At 32.4% G+C, this 22,102-nt stretch overlaps 1 protein-coding gene across 2 annotated transcripts in view; it reads left to right on the top strand.

The window, feature by feature from the left end:
- Positions 1-264: 264 nt before the first annotated feature.
- LOC114326559 (uncharacterized) overlaps positions 265-22,102 on the top strand; it is a 72,579-nt gene continuing 50,741 nt past the window's right edge. Inside the window, exon 1 of one of the 2 annotated variants that reach the window (XM_028274952.2) lies at positions 265-423. The gene's annotated coding sequence lies outside the window, so the exon portion shown is untranslated. Of the gene's footprint in view, positions 424-447; positions 468-22,102 lie in introns of those variants that run through there. The other variant, XM_050657225.1, reaches the window with a different exon arrangement.

Below are 22,102 nucleotides of genomic sequence, written 5' to 3'. Positions count from 1 at the left end.
TTAAAATGGTACTTTATTTAATGAATAAGTACATTGAAAATGTTGTATACCTTGAAAGTAAAAAATGTCTTAGTGAACTTAAAGAAAACCAAAAGTCCTACCCGGACATCTGCTTAAAATTCGTAGAATTAATTCATCAGCACTATCAAATTACATTCCAAAGATATTATAATAGGCTTTTCCAAGAAGACCATAAATGCCAAAACACAATCTAATCGAATAAAATTAATTAAAACCATCAAGAAAGCATGTATAGGTTCGGTACCCATTCCTCCTTCTCTTGTGCCATTGAAATCTTCATACCGCCTCGAGCTTTAAGCATCATTAAGAAGTAACAAATTATGTAGTGGTGGTCACAGTTCACCAGTGGACCAGTGTCGTTCTGTCTCTCGAAAAATATACATTTCCACTCGCAAAAATTCGGTAAGGATCTTAATTTTGTGTGTGTGTTTATGTGAACATTTTTGGTATGTTTTAAAATTTAGTGAATTTAAATAATATACTTTTACAAATAATTATCAACAACAATCTAGTTATTGCACCGTAGTGCAGCGGTACCGGTCGTACTAGCTAATATTTAATATTTATAACATTTATTCAACAATAGTTTATTGTTGAAATGTATGTAAAACATTTCAACAAAAGTTTTAAATGTTCCATTACATTGATGTATGTTGTATGATTACATCATTGTATGTTTTCACTACTAATTTTAATTTCGTTCTCTTCGATTTAAATATTTGTTGTTGTTTCTTTTTTAGCGTTATTCTATTTTAAAATTTTCATACCTGGTCTTCCAACAAAATGAAGTCATGGTTTTTCTTTTCTTAATATTTATTTTCTTATTCATGCCTATTAGTCAGTAAATCTCAATAAGTGTTTCTATTACTGCTAGATTGAAAACAGTTTTGATTTTTTATAAGTTTCAATTGAACTTTTTTTCTCCTATACCTACTGGATAACAACTGGATAACAGAGAAAACAAAAGTGAGGGATGTTAGACAAGAAGTTGGAAAATTAAAATGGAGATTTGCCGGACACAATATAAGACAAAAAGAAGACCGATGGAACAAAATTCTTATAAATTGTAGACCGTTGGAATAAAGACGAGACAGAGAAAGTCCCCAAATGAGATGGGCAGATGAAATCAAGACGCACGTGTGCTCTAGGTGGATGACTGTAGCGACAGACAGAAGAATGGAAAAGGATTGGGGAAGCCTATGTCAGAAGAAGGACCGAAGATAGAGATAGTTTCTTCTTCTGCGACTTCTTTATCTATTTACTGTTAAATATACACCTCCTCCATATATGATTTCGCATCTACTGCCTATTGTGCCCCCTACCAATCCACTTCCTTAGTGGGCACGGTTTAATATACAGGGTGTTTCATTACCAATTGTCCATATCGTAATTGGAGAAACTTTAGCACAAAATACGAAGATTTAACCCAAAACACTTAAATAAAATATTCTTCCTTACCGAGATACATATTGTTTTATTACAAATGTTCTAGAAGGATTTTAGCCCATGGTTAAACCACTTTTTAATATTTTTTGTTCAAACTTGACACACAGTTTACACATGCTAGGGTACTTTAACTAGTCTTAAAAGATAGTTTTCCGCTGTTACCAGAGGCGTGCTGTAGGGATATGTACTTCTCTTTCGCCCCCTTTCCCCCTTACAATCTACGCCACTGTCGTAATAATCATTTCAGCATGTTTTTTTGATTATTCGTTACTTTTTACGTCAATATCATCTGTTGTCTCAATGCGATAGAGTAAGTAGTTTTCAAGTTATTTGCGTTTTAATGTAATTAGTCGAGGAAATGAAGCTGAAAAAATGGCAAAACCTCACAATTTTTTCGTCCAGCATCGATTTGTACAAAAATTTGGGTTTAGGCTCATTACACCCTCTAGTTCATTTTCTATATTGAGCCGTTGTACGCTTTTGGTTTTTTAAGAGTGAAAACTACCCCTAATTGTAAAAAATTATAAAATAACATTTTAAACTTTCATGTTGTCAACATTTGGTTCTTATTAGGTACATAATGATTGTTTTATGCTTTATATACATACTATCATAATATTTCAACCCTTAAAACCACCCTTGTTGGAGCTATATAAAAATTTTACTTATCCTAAAAGAATAATTTCGGCTTGCATCGATTTACATAAAAATTTGGGATTAGCATCATATCACCCTGTACTTCATATTCTATATCATGCTTAAGGACGTTGATCATTTTTAGGGGTGTAAACTACCCCTTATTGTCAAAAATTATATAAAAACATTTTAAACTTTAATATGGGTAAAATTTGGTTTTGATTGGTTAAATAACGATTGTTTTATACTTTAGGATATAATATGATAATATTTCAACCCTTAAAAACCACCCTTAATAACATTACAGTTTTTATAACTAGATATTTTAATAGATCTATACAGAAAAAAAAGTAGAATTAAAGAATTACAAAAACATTTATTTACACAAAAATACGAATTTACAAATATGTACAAATACAAAGACAAATAGTTTTTTAGTCATCTTCCAGTATACGAACCGGTTCTGTGGTATTATACATACATTGAAAATTATCCATAAGCGGACTATCCGAATTTTTCGAAAAAAAATTCGTTTTATAAACATAGCTCCTTTATTTTTGGCGATAAAAAGTTTTTTCAAAAATGACTTTGTAGAATTTTTGAAGAGGTATAAGACTGTGTAAACTAAATTCCGTAAAATCCCTTAGTTTTTAATTAGAGTGGGTTTAAAGGGTTCGAATAAAGGGGTGTTTGCTCGTAAAAAGAAGATTTAAACAGCTATATCTCGCTAACTGTTCACTGTAATGAAAATTTATGCAAAAGGGAATTTTAGTTATTAAAAAATCTACAATTTAGTAGTCCATCATTTTTTTCGTATCTCCAGTATTTTCGGAGATATTTTAAAGTAAAAAGTGAACAATGGGAAATTCCAAAAAAATTAATTTTCTTTAAACTCCAATTTTTCTAAAATTATCGGTAAAACTTCTTGGGTGTATTGATAATACAAATATAAAAGGAATTGCAGAAAGGTGAAGGCCAATTTTTAATTGAGAGGGTAGTTAGGGGGTTATTTTCACTGATTTTTTCATAGATAAAAGCAGGTACCGACTTTTTTTGATCATAAGTCGCTTAATTTTCAGGCTAGAAACTTTTTATTATTATTTTTTGAAAGAGTTAACCGTATAATTGAAAAAAGATTAGTTAAGTTTTCTTCTAAAAATGCAAAGTTTTTCCGTTATTTTACTTTGAATATTTCAAATTATGCATTTGACGAAAAAAGCTAACCTTTAACATGCCGTATCTCGGTTTGTATTGGTCTTAAATATATTACAGAAAAAGAATTTCATTTGTGCTACTAAAAGATACAATTTTGATATCCACAGTTTTTTTGATTAAATGCATATTTTTCGAGGTATTCTCAAAAAACCCTCTAAAGAAGTCGATTTTTTCATCGAAAAACTGTTACTTTCAAGCGCGAATAACTCGAAAAATATTAGTTTTACGAAGAAAATGTAAAAAACATTTCTTTCTTAAAATCACTTTTTACATCGATTTACATGGTTAAAATGTAATAAAAAAATTCCCGCCCCCGAGATGGGGTGGCAACCACCCCCAAGGTTTTAGCGTACAGCGGCATGATATAGAAAATGATCCTTGGACTATTCCCTACCTTCTGTGAAAATTTCAAGTAAATCCATGCTGGACGAAAAAATTGCGAGCCAAAATGCTTCATTTCCTCGACTAAATGGATTCAATAAGATTATGTATTTTAAACACATAATCTTATTGAATGTAGTTTAAAGTACATACAGTGCCGGCAAAAAATCTTTACATTGCCAATAAATCACCAAATTTGAAGACAATTTGCATGAGTTCTGTCTGCGCTTGTAGGGAAGGGTAGGGGAGGGGAGATAGCGTACTTGCGACGGCAATTATCTGTAGTTTACGGACCTCTTGGCTTATTTAGGGTATTCTGCGCGTTTGCACTGTAAACAGTTGGCTTTGTGCGGGTGGTCAGTGTTAAACTTCTTCTCATTTACCGCGTAAAGTTTGAGATCGTCAAATTCTAAATTGCACTGGCAAATATGGGTCGAAAGAATCTCACAAAAGAGGAGAAGGTTCGTGCTTTAACATTACTAGCGAAAGGAGACTCTGTAGTTACCGTAGCACGTGATATTGGTGCTTCAAAAGAGGCTATTTGTCTGCTGAAACGTTGCAGCAGAACGTTTCAGTTGATAAATAGCCCCTCTTGAAGCACCAATATCACGTGCTACGGTAATTACAGAATCTCCTTTCGCTAGTAATGTTAAAGCACGAACCTTCTCCTCTTTTGTGAGATTCTTTCGACCCATATTTGTCAGTGCAATTTAGAATTTGACGATATCAAACTTTACGCGGTAAATGAGAAGAAGTTTAACACTGACCACCCGCACAAAGCCAACTATTTACAGTGCAAACGCGCAGAATACCCTAAATAAGCCAAGAGGTCCGTAAACTACAGATAATTGCCGTCGCAAGTACACTATCCCCCCTCCCCTACCCTCCCCTCCAAGCGCAGACAGAACGCATGCAAATTGTCTTTAAATTTGATAATTTATTTGGCAATGTACAGATTTTTTTGCGGGCACTGTATGTAGTCTTATGGAATCCATTATCTTTAAACGCAAATAACCTGAAAACTACTTACTTTATCGCAATGAGACAAAAGGATGATATTTATGTAGAAAGTAACAAGGAATCAAAAAATATGCCGAAATGATTATTACGACAGTGGCGTAGATTGTGAGGGGGAAAAAGGGACGAAAATGAAGTATATATTCCTACAGCACGCCTCTGGTAACAGCGGAAAACTATCTTTTAAGACTATTTAAAGACTTTAACATGCATTGTAACATGTGTAAACTGTGTGTCAAGTTTGAACAAAAAATATTAAAATGTGCTTGAACAATTGGCAAAAATCATTTTAGAATATTTGTAATAAAACACTCTGTATCTCGGTAAGGAAGAATATTTGATTTAAGTGTTTTGGGTTAAATCTTCGTATTTTGTGCTAAAGTTCCTCCAGTTACGATATGGACAATTGTTAATGAAACACCCTGTATACATCATATTAAACTAGTTATTGGTTAGTTTTTCCTTTATTTATAATACCGAGGTGGTCTAAATTCTGGCGTTTTTCTACTAATCTTGCACTATACCAAGTGAATCTTATAATTACGTCACATTATTGTTATTTTACTTTTTCAAGTGGCTTCCAACAAGAATTCTGCAAACTATTGCATGTTTTGAACATAACTCATTTAAACCCCACCGAAAAAATTTTTTATTCTTAGTCACCTATTGTCATGTATCATCAGCAATTTCGTTACAACTTTTCGTGACTCTTTGCCGGTCCTATGCCATTATTTCTCATTATCTCAATCCCATTGTCTTTAGACCCGCTCTAACAGCATCCTTCCACCTTGTGCCTACATATCTTCTCCCATCTGTTCTTTTACAACAAATCCGAAACAAATGCGGATTTAGACCGGGCCGCCCTACTATTGACCAGATATTCACAATAGGACTTTTCAACGCTTCTCAATTGTTTTGAGGTTCTGTCATATGTCGTATCGTATTATACAAGGATTATATGACATATGACACAACTCGATACAAACGAGAAGCGTTGATAACCCCTATAAAACAGATAATGAAAAAATGTTGGGAGTATGTAGGATTAGACTGTGGACAGCAATGCAGGAACTTGGCTTTCCAAAATAACTAGTCAATATCATACGGGTTACTGTGTGGAACAGATACGATGTCAGGTGAGAGTTGGACAATAATACTTAGAGATATTTGAAATAAACAATGGACTAAAACAGAGAGATGCACTTTCACCACAACTCTTCAACTTACCATTAGCAGAAGTGTCCGAATCGAAAAACCGATTACAGTATTTCATAGAGAAGGACCAAACTTACTGTTGGCATTTTCAGACGATATCGATCTAATAGTAAACACCAGATTAAGGATGTCCAGAAAGTCCAGAAGGCTCCAATGGGCAAGACACCTCAGAAATAATTTTGACGAAAGAACAGTAAGCCTGGCATGAGAAAAAGTCCCAACTGGAAGACCACGTGGACGCCCTCGACTCCGGTGGTGAGATAATATAGCAAGAGACCTAAAAGCTATGAGAATGGAGAACTGGATGAAGATTCACTGGCTAAAGACGGAGAAGAGTGGAGGCATATTGTCGAGTCGGCTAAAATCTACGAAGGGTTGTTACGCCACGGAGCAGTAGTAGTAATATTGTCCAGGCTACAGGATTTATTGTTTTTTAGTATTTTCAGGCATTTCTAATTTCTTCTAGGCTTGGTGGAAGTATGTCTATTTCGACCGTTTGATATTCTATTTTTCCGTTATGGTTTTAATTTTTTTCATTTAGTAACGTTCTGGACATTCAGGAATCCTTAAAAAATATTCAGCCTATATTTTTATTATTTTATTTTCGGCGGTGATGATTTCATATCTTTCACAAAATTGGGTGTCCTTATAAAAGTGGCTCTCTTGTTGCCTTATCTCTCTGTACTCATATAATGTTGGTTTTACTTTTATTGTGTCTACGTTCTCTTTCTACCTTTTCAATTTATTGTTGTAGATGTTAGCTCTTTTTTGTCTTATCTTGTTGTTTTTTTCTTTTAAAGCTTTTTCGCATTCTTCGTCGAACCATTTTTTTCTTTTGTTGTATTGTCATTTATGAGCAATGCTTTTGTGAGACCCTGTATACTGCAAATCTCATTTCGCTTCAAATCTATTTACCTACATGAAAGATGTAAATTCCACTGACGCTACGAACATATAAAAAAAACTTGTTAACAACTTATGATTATTTTCACAAAGGATAACTAATAATTTTAATAAGATGCTGTCAATAATTAACAGCCCAATAGAAGCATTAGTTGTCTAATAGTTACACAATCCTGTTTTGATTATTAAAAAATTCTGGTAGAACTTGTTTGACATTGGAATTCCATCCAAGAAGGATTCACTTATCGCTATTTTGTGAGATTGATAAATTGTTTGAGTTTTAAAACTTTTACTAAATTTCTGGTCAAGGTAGATACAACAATAATTAAGGAATCCCATAAATTATTATTATATCCAATAAAATGTGTGGATTAACTTGAAAATTTGCAGATTTAAATGCATATTTGATTTTATTAGATGGGGAAAGCTTTTGATCCATGGATACAGAAGGCTTAGAGGATAACTTACACAGAATATATTAGTTCAAAAAGCATTACATAGTTTTTCGCGTATTTAAAAAACACGCGAACAAATTAAAAAGCATAAATAAACATAAAGAGCCTTTGGTCTGTGGATTAGCACTCTAAAATATCACCATCGACCAAATTATGTCATCTGAATAACCAGCACGCAGTTTTTGGAATATAAAGTGATTGTTAAGTAGCGGGACGAAAAGAATATCATTTTTTTCTTCGACTGGCTTTTCTTATTCAAAAAGAGCAACCATTTTGGCAAATTATTCTCTGTTGTGGATCTTTCTCAGCATATCGTCAGATATATTGCCTGCATAATCTCGTAGGTACTTAAGCCAGGAACACTCTTGGCATTCTGTCTGCATCTACTTTCGATCTTATCATCTGTTAGGAGCTGAAAACAGTCATATCTATTGTATCTCATTTAGTCCAGGGCGCATCTGTTTTGAGATGGACGTTGAGAGGTGACTCATATTTTGGAGCAGATATTGCTTGAAATTAACATATAATAGTAATTAAGTTATCCTCCCACTCAAAAAGGTCCGGAACATTGTTTAAATAATCAAAATGTCAAAAAATTAAGGAAAAATTCAATTATTTTCTTCGTTTTTTGATTATACAGTAGAACCCCGCAAATCCGAACTAATTGGGGGGACAGCCTGTTCGGATTCCGAAAAGTTCGGATTATCCGAAAGTTAGCCTAAGAAGCTAACGAAGATGATTTTTAAAAGATTTGGACTGCCACCGATCCCTTTATGAAACTCTATCCGCACGTTTATGCCTCCAATATTCTAAAGCTGAAAAATATTTAGATCACTGAAATATTAAATCGCTAACGCCAGTAGTTTTGTTTCGTCACGGGACATGGGAATTCGGCCATGTAAATGATTCATTTAATTTGTAATCTGGATATTGATTACACTATGTTTCTCATGTTTCTTATCTTTTTCAATGTTTTCGTTCATAGTATACCATGGAAAATGTGTATTATGCACATTCCTGTATTGATTGTGTTTAGTCTAACTTGACGCTTTTATTCACCCATTAGTGCTCCAGTGTTTAATACTGTAGCTAGCATCTTACGTAATTATTTTCTCACATAATAAACATGTTTTTAAATTTTTATTTTGAATTTTTAAAATTTTTTTCACTTTCCGTTGGTTCGGATTTGCCGAAAGTTCGGATTTGCGGGGTTCGGATTTGCGGGGTTCTACTATAACTTTAAAAGTATTCACTTGCGAGAAAAGATGCACTAACATTAAAGTTGCGCAATTAAATTTTCTACAATATAAGAATGGTTAACAATTTTAAAAATTGTCACCCTTGTTGCAAAATAGCAATAATTGCGAAGAAACCATAAAAAAAACAAGTACAGTGGAACCCCGTTAACTTGGATTAATCGGGACCGCGGCCGATCCGGGTTATCGAAAATTCGGGTTAGCCGGAGAAAATGGTAAAAATTATTAAAATATGGTATGCTTACAGATAAACTCCGTTATAATTGGCACACAGACACTTGTAAACCACGTTCGCGTTCCACACATACAAAGCGTCGTCGAAAGTCTCATTTTTAGCTTTCTTAGCTTTGCACCGATTGTCCAAACTGTCTTTTGTTATCATTTTGAAACAAAAACAACATTTTAAGTTTTATTGCCATTACGTAGACAAAAAATCACGCAAACACAAAATCTGAATATATTTACGCGGAACGAACAATGCGACTTTACTACACACACACAATACCGTCTCGCAACGAGAACGAACTTATGTTATTTAATAAGAGTGAAGACTAAGACCATTGTTTGAAAAATAATTTTTTAATAGTCTTTTCTAAACAATGCTAGACAGTTTCAAGTAAATAAAGGATACTACAGATGCCTGTTGGTTTCGATAACACGAGAATGAGCGTTGTCTGCCATGCCAGTCATTTTTACTAAGGTATATTATGTATCAAATTACACAAATACGCATTATCTCTCATTGTATAATGTGTTTGACATTGAAAATTGAAACGAATGAACTACATAGGAATTCGCTAAAGCGACAAATTTTTACGAAGAAAGTTTATTATGATAAATAAAATTAGCCTGAAAAATATAAGATATTATAGTATTCGAACAATATGTTTATAAGGAAAGATAAAAGAAAATATTTTAAGATGTTGAAAATAAATTGGAAAATCCAGCATAAAGGACATACATTTTTATTGTTGTAATGTTTGTCTGATAAAAATCGGTCCGGGTTAGCCGGACTTCCGGGTTATCGGGGGCCGACTTATCGGGGTTCCACTGTATTTTACGTTTTTGAACCATTTCTGCACGACCTTCATGTTTTACTCAGAAAAACTATATAATATAATAAAAAAATACAGTTAATTTCATCAAGATCGGTTCAATAGATTTTGCAAAATAAATTTTGCAATCCAGCTTTAGCAAAAAAAAACATTTTTCCAAAATGTTGCAGGACTGAAAATAAAGTAGATAGCAAGTTGAATTTTTTTTACATATAGAAGAATACTGTACCTTTCATTTGCAATTTGTAAAATTAAAATTGATTACTTAACACGGCGTCAGGAATTTTTTAAAATAAACATTAATTTTTGGTGCTACGCGCAGGACAGCGGTGTTCGATTCACACAAGTTGATTTCCACCAAAATTTCTTCCAATCTTTATTTAATATATTATTTTCTTACTCTTAGTGCAGTCACTGAAGGTGGATATGGGCTATTACCTCCGATTTCGTTGAACCTCCATCGATTTGCATGAAAATTGGTAAGTGGTTAGAGGATATCTCAAGGAACAAAGGTGACATGGTGCTAACTTTTGCGCTGTTACCCTGAGGGAAGATGCCACACCTTCTCGGGATCGAAAATTATTTTTTTTAATTACCCCATAATTCGATAGAGGGACAAATTCTAAGCAAAATTTGTTATATAAAGTTATTAAAATAAATCAAAACTTTTTGAGTTATTCAAGATTAAAAATTTTAAATTTTCGTGAGAAAAATGAATGTTTTTAACAGATTTTTCATAAATAACTCAAAAACTAAAGTTCTTACACAAAAGTTATTATTACCAAAATTGAAGCTAATAAAAAATGAAATAAACTTCTTACTGGAAAAACCTTTTAATGTTAACTAATATAAGTGAGTTGTAGGTAATTGAATGTATATTTTTTTGAACGGGTACCCAAATATAAGTATTCAAGCTTAAATAACGGGATAATGATGCATTTTATAACATAAACTTATTAAATATTTTCAAAGTACTTAGAAATATCTATCAAACGAGCCCGAATAAGTTGATAGCATTAAAATTTATCATACAAAAATTTTCCAAATTTATCTTTTAAAAATTTTTCCAGAAAATGTTACTGTTTTCTTTTAACACCTCCGTTAATTTTTAAAATATAAGGTTCACTTAAAAACCATTTGAAAGATAATTTCAAGGGCTACTATTAAACCACGTTGAATATAATCTTTTAAGTCACTCACTTTTTTAAAAATAAAAGGTTAAATGGCCTAGGTTACATGGTTCTCGCAACAAAATTTAAGCTTTTAAAGAAATAGTAAATAAGGTAAAAATTTTAATACAGAAAAAACTAAAATTTGGTTGTGTATCATTTTTTACGTATATTGAGTATTTTTGGAGTTATTCTTAAAAGAAAATAAAAATTACGATAATTTTAAAAATTCTTATTTTTTAAATTATATATATTTTTTTTGAAAAATATGCATTCTAAATCGGTCAAAATTGTTGAAATCATTATTTATGCTAATATAAAGAAATTGTTGTAAGGATTACTATAAATTTTAATTTTTATTTTAATGGCGTATGTTTTGTTTTTCACTTTTTCCTAAAAAGATTGAAAGGGTTCACTGATTTTCATCATAACTTACCTAATTTTGACGCTATGAACTTCTTTTGGAGCTCATTTGACAGGTATTCCCAAGTTATTTTACAAATGTTTCGCTATATTTTATAAACTGCATCGTTGTCCCGTTATTTAAGCTTGAATACTTAGATTTGAGTACTCGTCGAAAAAAATATACATTCAATTACCCCTAACTCACTTCGAATTAACATTAATTTTGTTCTTTAAGTAATAATTGTATTCAATTTTGTATTATCTTCAATTTTGGCAATAATAACGTTTTTGTAAAAGCTTATAATTTATGAGTTATACGTGAAAAACAGCTTTAAAACATGTATGTTTTTACGAAAAAATAAAATCTTTAATCTAATAACTCAAAAAGTATTAATTTATATTAATAATTTTATACCAAAAATTTGATTTAGAATTTATCCCTCTATTGATTTATGGTATTATTTTTAATAAAATAATTTTCACCCATGAGAAGGGGTGGCATCCACCCCCAGGGTAAAAGCGCAAGTTAGCATCATGTCACCTTTGTTCCTTAAAGTATCCTCTAACTACTCACCAATTTTTTTAAAAATCGATGGAGGTTCAACTATATCGGAGGTGAAAACCTTCAGTGATTGCACTATCTATATTTTGTTGTATTTTAATATTTTAATTCCACAAAAATCAAACTAATTTGACTATTGTTTTTATGAACAAAGAAAGTTTTTGTTAAAAAAGTGTTATTTCAAAGGACGGAGTATGTGTTTTTATTTTGCAATAAAAAAATTTATTTATTTATATGGAAATGTACTAAAAATTAAAATTTATCAATCATTATCAAAGGTCATTGGAATGCCCAATCAAAGCAAACGTATCCGCTGTTCTGCGCGTAGCACCAAAAATTAATGTTTATTTAGAAAAATTCCTGACGCGCCGTGGTAGTTAACCGATTTAAATTTTGCAAATTGAAAATGAAAGGTACAGTATTTTTCTATATGTAAAAAAAATTCAACTTGCTATCTGCTTTATTTTCAGTCCTGCAATATTTTGAAAAAATGAATTATTTTTACGATTATGGATTGCAAAATTTTTTATTTTGCAAAATTTATTAAATCGATCTTAATGAAACTTACAGTATTGTTTTATTATATCATAAAGTTTTTCTGGATGAAATATGAAGTTTTAAAATTTAGCATAAATGGTTGAAAAATATAAAATGCGAATACTTGTTTTATTATGTTTTTTTCGTAATTATTGCAATTTTGCAACAAGGGTGACAATTTTTAAAATTTTTAGCTAGTCCTATATTGTAGAAAATTTAATTACGCAACTTTTATATCGTTACAACTTTTCTCGGAAATAAATACTTTTAAAGTTATAATCAAAAAACGAAGAAAAAAAAAACGAATTTTTCCTTCATTTTTTGACATTTGGATTATTTAAACAATGTTCCGGACCTTTTTAAGTGGGAGGATAACTCAAATATTATTAAATGAGTTATTTTCAAGCAATTTCTGCAAAAAAATATGAGTCACTTCTTAACATCCATATGTACCTACTAATATTTTTCCAGACGCGCCCTGGTCTAATTATATAACCCAACGATACACTTTTCAGCAACTAGTAAGTCCTCGAAGGAAAGATAGGAGGTAAGAGAGGTCTAGGTCGTAAAAAGATATCTTGGCCGCGTAATATTCGCCAATTGACAGGAATCCACTGTTTTGAAATATTTCGCAATGATGTTAAAAATAGACTAATTTAATCGTGAGTATCGAACATCTCCTCTGACAAGACAATATACGGTGGACGCCTACGTAGAAATGCACGGCACCTTAAGAAGAAGAAGATATTATCTAGATCTATACTTCTCTACTTTGTTATGATTTGGATAAACTTACCCTCTCTGCTATTCAACGTAGAACTTCTGGTGGTCTATTTTTACTCTCATGTGTCCACGTTTCTGGTTCCAGTTTTCTAGTGTTAGATCGATATAAATAAGATTGGTGATAGGCAGCATCCTTGCCGAAGTCGTGTATCGACTTTAAACGGCTCTTGATGGTCACAGGTTGTTGACTGGGACACCATCATAGGCCTTTCAGCATATCAATGTGCAATTCAGCGATGTATGCCATTGTTTTTTTTAACTGTTTTATAGAAAATATAATCAGTACATGAGGGCTTGGGACGAAAACTACTCTGTTTCTTTCTTTCCTATATCAGAGATGAGCGCGCTAAAAACCGGGAAAATAACGCCAAAGATGGAAAACATATTAAGTTGTGAGATAAAAAGAGATGAAACCATAAGAAAAATTTAGCAATATAAACTTATAAATTATATTGCTTATTTCCCACCTTAAGACGATCAGAGGAGTATGTATATATATGTATATAAGCTGTACACTCCCGTGGAAGTTATAGCTGTTTTTTACTTTAATGATCCGTTAAGACATGGGGATCAGTCCATTTTTCTTCTATTCTAATCTGTCTCCTCAAAGCTTCTGGTGTGTCTTTGTTTCCGTCACTACTTTTCTCCACTCATTTCGGTTCTCAGACTTTTTTTTCCAGTTTCGAATTCCCATAACTCTTAAGTCGTTTTCGACTTGCTGTTTCCATCTTGCTTTTGGTCTGCCTCGTGCTCTTGTCTCAGGGGGTATCCAGTTGGTAATAACTTTAATGGGATCATCTTCACTTTTTCTACTTATATGACCATACCATCTTATTCTTCGTGCTTTTGCTTCTTTCACTATGTTTTCTCCTTCCATCCATTGTTCTATTTCGTGGTTCATCCAGGGTCTTCTTTCGTTTTCATTTATTACTTTTGGTCCCAGAATGTTGCGCATTATTTTTCTTTCAAATACTTTCAGCTGTTCTTCTTCTTTTAACGTTAGGGTGTTGGTTTCTATGGCATACATTACCACTGGCCTTATGGTAGTCTTATATATTTGCATCTTTGTATTTCTGCTTAATTTTTTATCTTTTATTATTTTTTCATTTTTGTGGTAAGCTTTATTTCCTGCTTGTAGTTTCTGTTTCAGGTCTATTCTTTCATCGATTAATTATTTATATGGGAAATAAGTCACAATTAAAATGAAAAAAATAATTTTATTAACGTTTCGACGCCAAAATCGGGTGCCGTTGTCAACCGGATTTGGGCGTCGATACGTTAATAAAATGATTTTTTTCATTTTAATTGTGACTTATTTCCCATACAAATAATTAATCATAAAAATGCCACAAGGAAATAGCTTCAGAACAACATATCTTTCATTATCTCTACTAATCATCGTTCCCAAGTATTTGAATGTATCTACTTCCTCAAATCTGTAATTATCTATTATCATTTGTGTTAGTCTTGTTTTCTTGAATCTGCTTGCGTTCATGTACTTTGTTTTTTCCATATTTATATCTAGTCCTCTTCTTTTTGCCCCTTTTTCTATTTCAGAGAATGCCTTAATTAATGATCTTTTGTCCCGGGCTATTATAACGATATCATCGGCATAACCTACTATTTGTACTGCATTTTTATTAATTATTCCATTATTTGTTGCTTCTTTTATTGCACAAACTAGAGCTGTAATGAATAACTCAGTTGACAGGGCATCCCCTTGTCTGACTCCGTTTTGGACCCTAATCTTCTCTGTTGTCTTTTGACCTAAATCTATTACTGCTTGTGCCTCTTTCATTGTCATTTTTATTAACTGTATTAATTTGCCTGGTATTTTTATGCGTGTTAGATCTTCTATTAGTTCTCCTCTTTTTAGTTTATCGAAGGCCTATTTAAAATCCACAAAAAGCATATGCAGTTCCATGTTGTGTTCATATGCTTTTTCCATGATTTGTCTTATTATGTGAATAGCGTCTATCGTCGATTTTTCTTTTCTGAATCCATATTGGTAATTTCCTATGATTTTTTCGGTATGCTCTGCTAGTCTGTTCTTTATTATTCCCGTCATGACCTTATATGTCACATTTAGCAAAGTGATTCCTCTATAGTTTTTGCATATTTTTTGGTCTCTATTTTTGGGTATCGTTATAATTATTCCAGTTTTCTAGTCTTCTGGCATTCTTTCCTCTTTCCAAATCGTTACAATTAATTCATGTATTTTTCTAGTTAGAGCTTCTCCACCATATTTGATGAGTTCTCCGTTTATGTTGTCATAACCCGCTGCTTTTCTGTTCTTGATCTTCTTGATACTTTCTGCTACTTCTTCGTATGTAGGTTCCTTGTATTCCTCCGCGTCCTGTCTTATCCTTATTATGTCCCCTTCTTGTGTCATCTCACAATGTCTTCTTCTATGGCTACCATCGGTTTTGATTTTTTTCCTAATTTTAAGTAATTATATAGTGGTTTAGTATTATTTCTCATGTTTTCTCTTTCGATGTCCATCATTATTTCTTCTAATTTTCTTTTCTTTTTCATTTTACATGTTTGCTTTGCTATTGTCCTTGCTCTCCTATATGTTTCCATATCTTCTGCTGTTCCTGAGTTTATCCATTTCAATCTGGCTTTATTCTTTCTTTCTATTTGTTCTCTACATTCCTGGTCAAACCATTCATTTCTTCTGATGTTTCTTATTGTGCCAATTTCTGTATCCGCTGCCTTTTCTATGGCTTGTTTAATTCGTTTCCATTGTCCTTCTATTTCTTGTTCTTCGTGTTGTATTCCTCTTTTAAGTTCTTCTTTGTATCTACCTTTTATTTCATCCTCCTCCAGTTTTTGTATACTCCATTTCTTTTTTGCTACTCTTGTTCCTTTTGGTTTTGCCTTAATTTGGCATTTTGCAATCACCAAAAAGTGGTCGGAGTCTATGTTCGCTCCTCTATATGATCGTACATCATTTATTGACTTCGCTTGTTTTTTCTTGATCAGAATGTGATCGATTTGGTTTCCGGTATTAGTTCCAGGTCTTAACCATGTTATTTTGTGTACATCTTTATGCTGATATTTGGTGCTACTTATTTCCATTTCTAGTGCTGCTGAATGCCACATAATCTATCCACGTTGTCATTGGTTTTGTCATGTAATGTATGTGTGCCTACCACTTCTTGGTTATAACTTTCTCTTCCAACCTGTGCATTAAAATCCCCTAGAATAATTAGTATATCCTGTTTTGGAACTTGATCACCTGTCTCTTCCAATTTCTCGTAAAAGTCTTGTTTGGTTATTTCATTACTATTTTCGGTAGGTGCATAAACGTTAATTATAGATAGTTTTTGCGGCTTATAATCTATTCTTATATATGATATTCTGTCATCGACTGGTTTAAATTCTAAGACTTCCTTTCTTAATTTTCCCCTGATGTAAAATGCTGTCCCTCCTTGCCCTTGTTTATCGTTTCCTGCATACCATATTGTATAATCACTTTTTTCTATTTTGCCTTGTCCTCCCCATCTGACTTCCTGTAATCCAGCAATATCTACTGATCAGAGGAGTATGCCAACTAAAACTGTCACTATCACAGTGGTAGTTGCCATACTCGTCCGATACCTATGTCTAAAGGTGGGAAACAATCAATATAATTTAAATTTATAGGTTTCTATCGATAAATTTCCAACCTCTACTAGTTTCATCTCGTTTCATATCACAACTTAATATGATTTCCATTTTTGACGTTATTTTGCCGGTTATTAGCACAATTATCACTGTATTTTATTTCTAATTAAAAGATATAACAACGAATGTATTACAGCTATCGCCATTTCTCGAATTTTAGCTTCCAACGCTTGCAATATTTCCAGTCACATCTGCGTGTAGATCTTTATCTTGTCTGCACGATCTTCTTGGCCATTCCCTTGTTCTGTGTTTGATGGGGATTCACTGAAACATTAGCATTAACCATCGTTGATCGTTCATACTTTCGACATGACCATACCATTTTAGGTTTTTGCATTTCAAATATATTTTCTAGTACGACGTCTTCTATGTGTATACTCTCTCTAATTTAAGTATTCCTTACTCTACATTTTTTTAGTGAAAAACAGTTTCCTTGATATCTCCTAACGCGACAGTTCGTAACCGGACAAATAGTAACGAACAATTCGTAACAGCGACAGTTCGTAACGGCGACACTTCGTAACAGCGACAGTTCGTAACTATACACATTTGTAACGGACAATTCGTAACCTCAAAATTGAATTATTCTGTTTATTTTTGTTAACGTTGAAACTAACTGTTCTTACAGTTATAAATGAAATTATGTTTATTAATTTAACGAATCAGTATTAGGATAAACATTTTTAAGGCATTTCATATTTTTAAGGCATTAATGCCTGGTTGCACCAACAGATCTTAAGCTCCAGCTTAGTTAAGCTCTGCTTCTAGATAGGACCACCGGAAGTATCACTTACGTTGCACCATAGTTTTGGATTCTTACCTTGTTATCAAGTATATCTATTATTATATTATGATATTCCTATTATATTTTATTGTAATTATATTACATTAATTTTTATGATATTCTCGGCTTAAGCCTAAGATCTGTTGGTGCAACCAGGCATTAATAAGGTAATTATAATCTTTACTTTACAAAAAAATGTTTACTTAGAAAGTTGGAAATGTCTAAAGACGGTTGTCGGCTTAAAGATTTCACGAATTATTTCATTATTCCATTGTATAGGCATATGAAAATTTAAGGAACAATAAGAGGAATAAACTTTTAAAAATATTGTTTAAAAGTTTGTTTGTATTTAAATATTTCTTTGTGTTTAAAGACTTTAAAAATATTTTGAAGCACGAAATATAAAATGTGTTAAACATGTTTATCCTGGTACTGATTCGTTAAATTGATAAACATAATTTCAATTATAACTGTAATAACAGTTAAGTAGCTAACACCCAAACTATCACCCAAACTGTTCACCTTAGTTTTGGAGGACGTTTTTAAAAATCTAAATTGGAAATATAAGGGAATAAACATCAATGGCCGCTATCTCAGTAATCTACGATTTGCGGACGACATAATCCTGATAGCTACTGACCTACAAGAACTGCAAACCATGCTTTCAGAACTACACACAGAATCTTCTAAAATAGGACTGAAAATGAATTTAAACAAAACAAAAGTCATGCACTCCAAAGAAACGATGACAATAATAAACAACAAAGTTATAGAAAAAGTTGAAGAATATATATACTTAGGACTTCTTCTTAAGGTGCCGAGACCGCTTGTCGATCGTTGGCTCTCATGTTGTGCAGCATATTAACAATCATTGTCTTATTTACAGCCGCACGAAATAGTTCAGTGCTAGTTTTCCCAAACCATTGGCGTAGGTTTTTAAGCCAAGAAGTTGTACGGCGGCCCACACTTCTTTTTCCCATTATTTTACCTTGCATGACAAGGTGAAGTATGTCATATTACTTAGGACAAAAAATAATAATAAATAGGGAAATTCAAACGGAAGAAATAAAAAGAAGAAGAAAGTTAGCATGGGCAGCATTTGGCAAACTGAACTATATACTCAGAAATCAGCAAATTCAACTACATCTTAGATCTAAAGTCTTTGATGCATGCATTATTCCGATATTAACATATGGGGCACAAACATGGACAATCACAAAAAAGAATATGAACATACTCAGAGTCACTCAACACGCGATGGAAAGAGCAATGCTTGGCATATCACTTAAGGACAGAAAAACAAACACATGGATAAGACAGAAAACCAAAGTCACCGATTTGGTACAAAAATCACTAAAATTGAAATGGGAATACGCTGGACATGTAGCTAGGAGCGATCTTAACAAATGGTACAGAACAATTCTAACCTGGAGATCATACGAACACAAAAGACCCAGAGGCAGACCTCCTATGAGATGGACAGATGATCTGAAACGAACTGCCGGGAAAAATTGGCTACAAGTAGCGTACAACAAAAAACAATGGAAAGGAAGACTTGAAGAGGCTTATGTTCAGATGTGGACGTGAATGGCTAGACGAAGAAGAAGTTTTCATGTTAACAAAAATAAACAGAATAATTCAATTTTGACGTTACGAATTGTCCGTTACGAATTTGTATATTTCCGAACTGTCGGTTACGAATTGTCGCGTTACAAGATGTCTGGTCACGAAAAAACACGATGAAAATGTTGGCGAACAAAAATGTTGGGGAAATAAACTGGTCGGACACACGTAATAGTTTTATTTTCCCGAGTATTAATTAATTCATTAATAATAGCAGTCTAAATTTTTTCAGAAATATTTCATACAAAGTTTTAAAATGTTATTAACACGCTTGGAGGACAAAATACAAGGGCGTTTTTGCAGACACTCTCCAAATTTGGAGACTTTTTGTAAATCCGCTTCTCTCTTCCTTGTTCAATTTACCTCAGACATATAAAAAGGAAATAATTAAATTTTAGTAATATTTTTATATACATAGTTCCAATTTGAATAACTTTTCCCCTATTGTATAGATATGACATACTCGATGCCCCCATATTTATTTTCCAATTATCCCATCAAATTATCCCATCATTACAACATAAGATTATAAATCATCAAAGTAGGATTCACTGGTCTGTTACGAAGGTAAAAGTAAACTTAATCGCAGTACGTTCACATGGACAAAAATGAAAAAATGAAATTCCAATGAGAGTAAAATGTGACCCGATTTGACAAAATCTACTCTTCAATTAGTGGTGGATAATAAAAATGAAAGTTTTTGGGTTCAAGAATAAATATCTCCGTGACTGGACACAAGTTTAAAATTGATATAATAAGATGGTATATTGATGTACGCAAAACCCGTTTAATGTGTTTTAATTAATCGGCGATGTTTTTGGTCATCATTCGATTATTTTTGGTCAGGTTACATAAAAATTTAAAATGTTTGTGTGACATATGATAATTTTATTATAATTATTATGATATAAACAAGTCAAGGTTTAGAAGTTGTTTCATTGCCCCGAGTTCTATTTATGTAGGTGTACGATTTAATGAGTTTTGATATAATCCTAATAATATGAGGTGCTTTTTCCATATTATTTACTTACAGTAAGTTATGAGCCTTTCTGTTTTCTACATAGTCCAGGGCGCATCTGTTTTGAGATGGACGTTGAGAGGTGACTCAATTTTTTTTGCAGAAATTGCTTGAAAATGAATCAAATAATAATATTTGAGTTATCCTCCCACTCAAAATGGTCCGGAACATTGTTTAAATAATCAAAATGTCAAAATATGAAGGAAAAATTCGATTTTTTTATTGGTTTTCTGATTATAACTTTAAAAGTATTCATTTCTGAGAAAAGTTGTACTAATATAAAAGTTGCGTAATTAAATTTTCTATAATACAGAATTGGTTAAGAATTTTAAAAATAGTCACACTTGTTGCAAAATAGCAATAATTGCGAAAAAACCATACAAAAACAAGTATTCGCATTTTACGTTTTTCAACCATTTATGCTACACTTAGGACCTTCATATTTTACTCAAAAAAACTTTATGATACAGTAAAACAACATTGTAAATTTTATTAAGATCGGTTTAATAGATTTTGCAAAATAAATTTTGCAATCCAGCTTTCGCAAAAAAAATTCATTTTTTTTAAATGTTGCAGGACTGAAAATAAAGTAGATAGCAAGTTGATTTTTGTTTGCTTATAGAAGTGTACTGTACCTTTCATTTGCAATTTGCAAAATTAAAATCGATTAATTACCACGGCGTCAGGAAATTGTTTAAATAAACATTAATTGTTGGTGCTACGCGCAGAACATATTCTATACGCCAGAGGGGTCACCGTGTCCTTTTCAATTCTGATGGACAAACTCAACGGTTTCTTATGGATTTTTGGCTGCTGATTGCGAATTTCGAGGGTGGATTTCGATCCGAGTGGTCAAAAAATTGTTATAAACAATTTAATTGTTTATAAATTGTTTATAAGGCTCTGGCTCATATTTGTAAAACATTATTTAAACAATTGCCTATGTTTAAAAATAATAAACTTTTATTCTTTAAGTTAAAATATATGAACAAAGAAAGTTTTTGCTAAAAAAGGGTTATTTCAAAAGATAGAGTATGTATTTTTATTTTGCGATAAACAAATTTATTTATTTATATCGAAATGTAATAAAAATTAAAATGTATCAATCATTATCAAAGGTCATTGCATGCCCAATCAGGACAAACTATCCGCTGTCCTGCACGTAGCACCGATAATTAATAAAAAATCCACAAGGAAAAAGGTTTCCTGTAGTTGGCTGTATACCATGTAATACAAAAAACAGTAAACCCTTTCTAAAAGGTATATTTAAAATCCCTAAAAACATCACAACAAAACAACAATCAACATCAACAACAAAACAACAACAACAAAACAACACATCAAAACAATCCCAACATCACAATCACAGAACTAGTTTTCTACTGGTTTACCAGCAATCATCAGTGCTTACGTGAAGTTTACATGCTAACCACCAAGATTTAATTTTACAAAAATATGTGGATCAAAGCCCTATATACGTGGTCCGTTAAGGAAACATAGGTTAAAGATGCCAATTAAAACATGGATGTTAGAAGTATTTTACCATTATGCCCTAGGTAACATCTGAGCTGTAGTGTGACTTGATTACATGGTGGAAGTCACACTACAGCTCAGATGTTACCTAGGGCATAATGGTAAAATATTTCTAACATGTCCGTGTCCAATGTACTTGAAATTATTTTTTAAGTTTGGTCTCCTTTGACTTATTTTTATTTTCCATAGTCCTTAAAACTATTTTTTCCAGAGTTATGGCAGTGAGTCGGACATATAGACAACAAAAGGATTTTAAAAAGGACCTGCTATGTCCTCATTAAGTCGTGAAAGGATGTCAAAACCAATAAATTAATAAATAATTTCAGCACAACAAATTCTGTCAAATGAATCGCTTTTTGGCCACGTTTATTTATTAGAGCTTGTCAGTGGCGTAGCATGAGTGTCAGCTGCCCGGGGCG

The sequence above is a fragment of the Diabrotica virgifera genome, chromosome 7, assembly GCF_917563875.1.
Source record: "Diabrotica virgifera virgifera chromosome 7, PGI_DIABVI_V3a".
Taxonomy (NCBI): domain Eukaryota; kingdom Metazoa; phylum Arthropoda; class Insecta; order Coleoptera; family Chrysomelidae; genus Diabrotica; species Diabrotica virgifera.
This window is presented reverse-complemented; position numbering and strand designations above follow the sequence as displayed.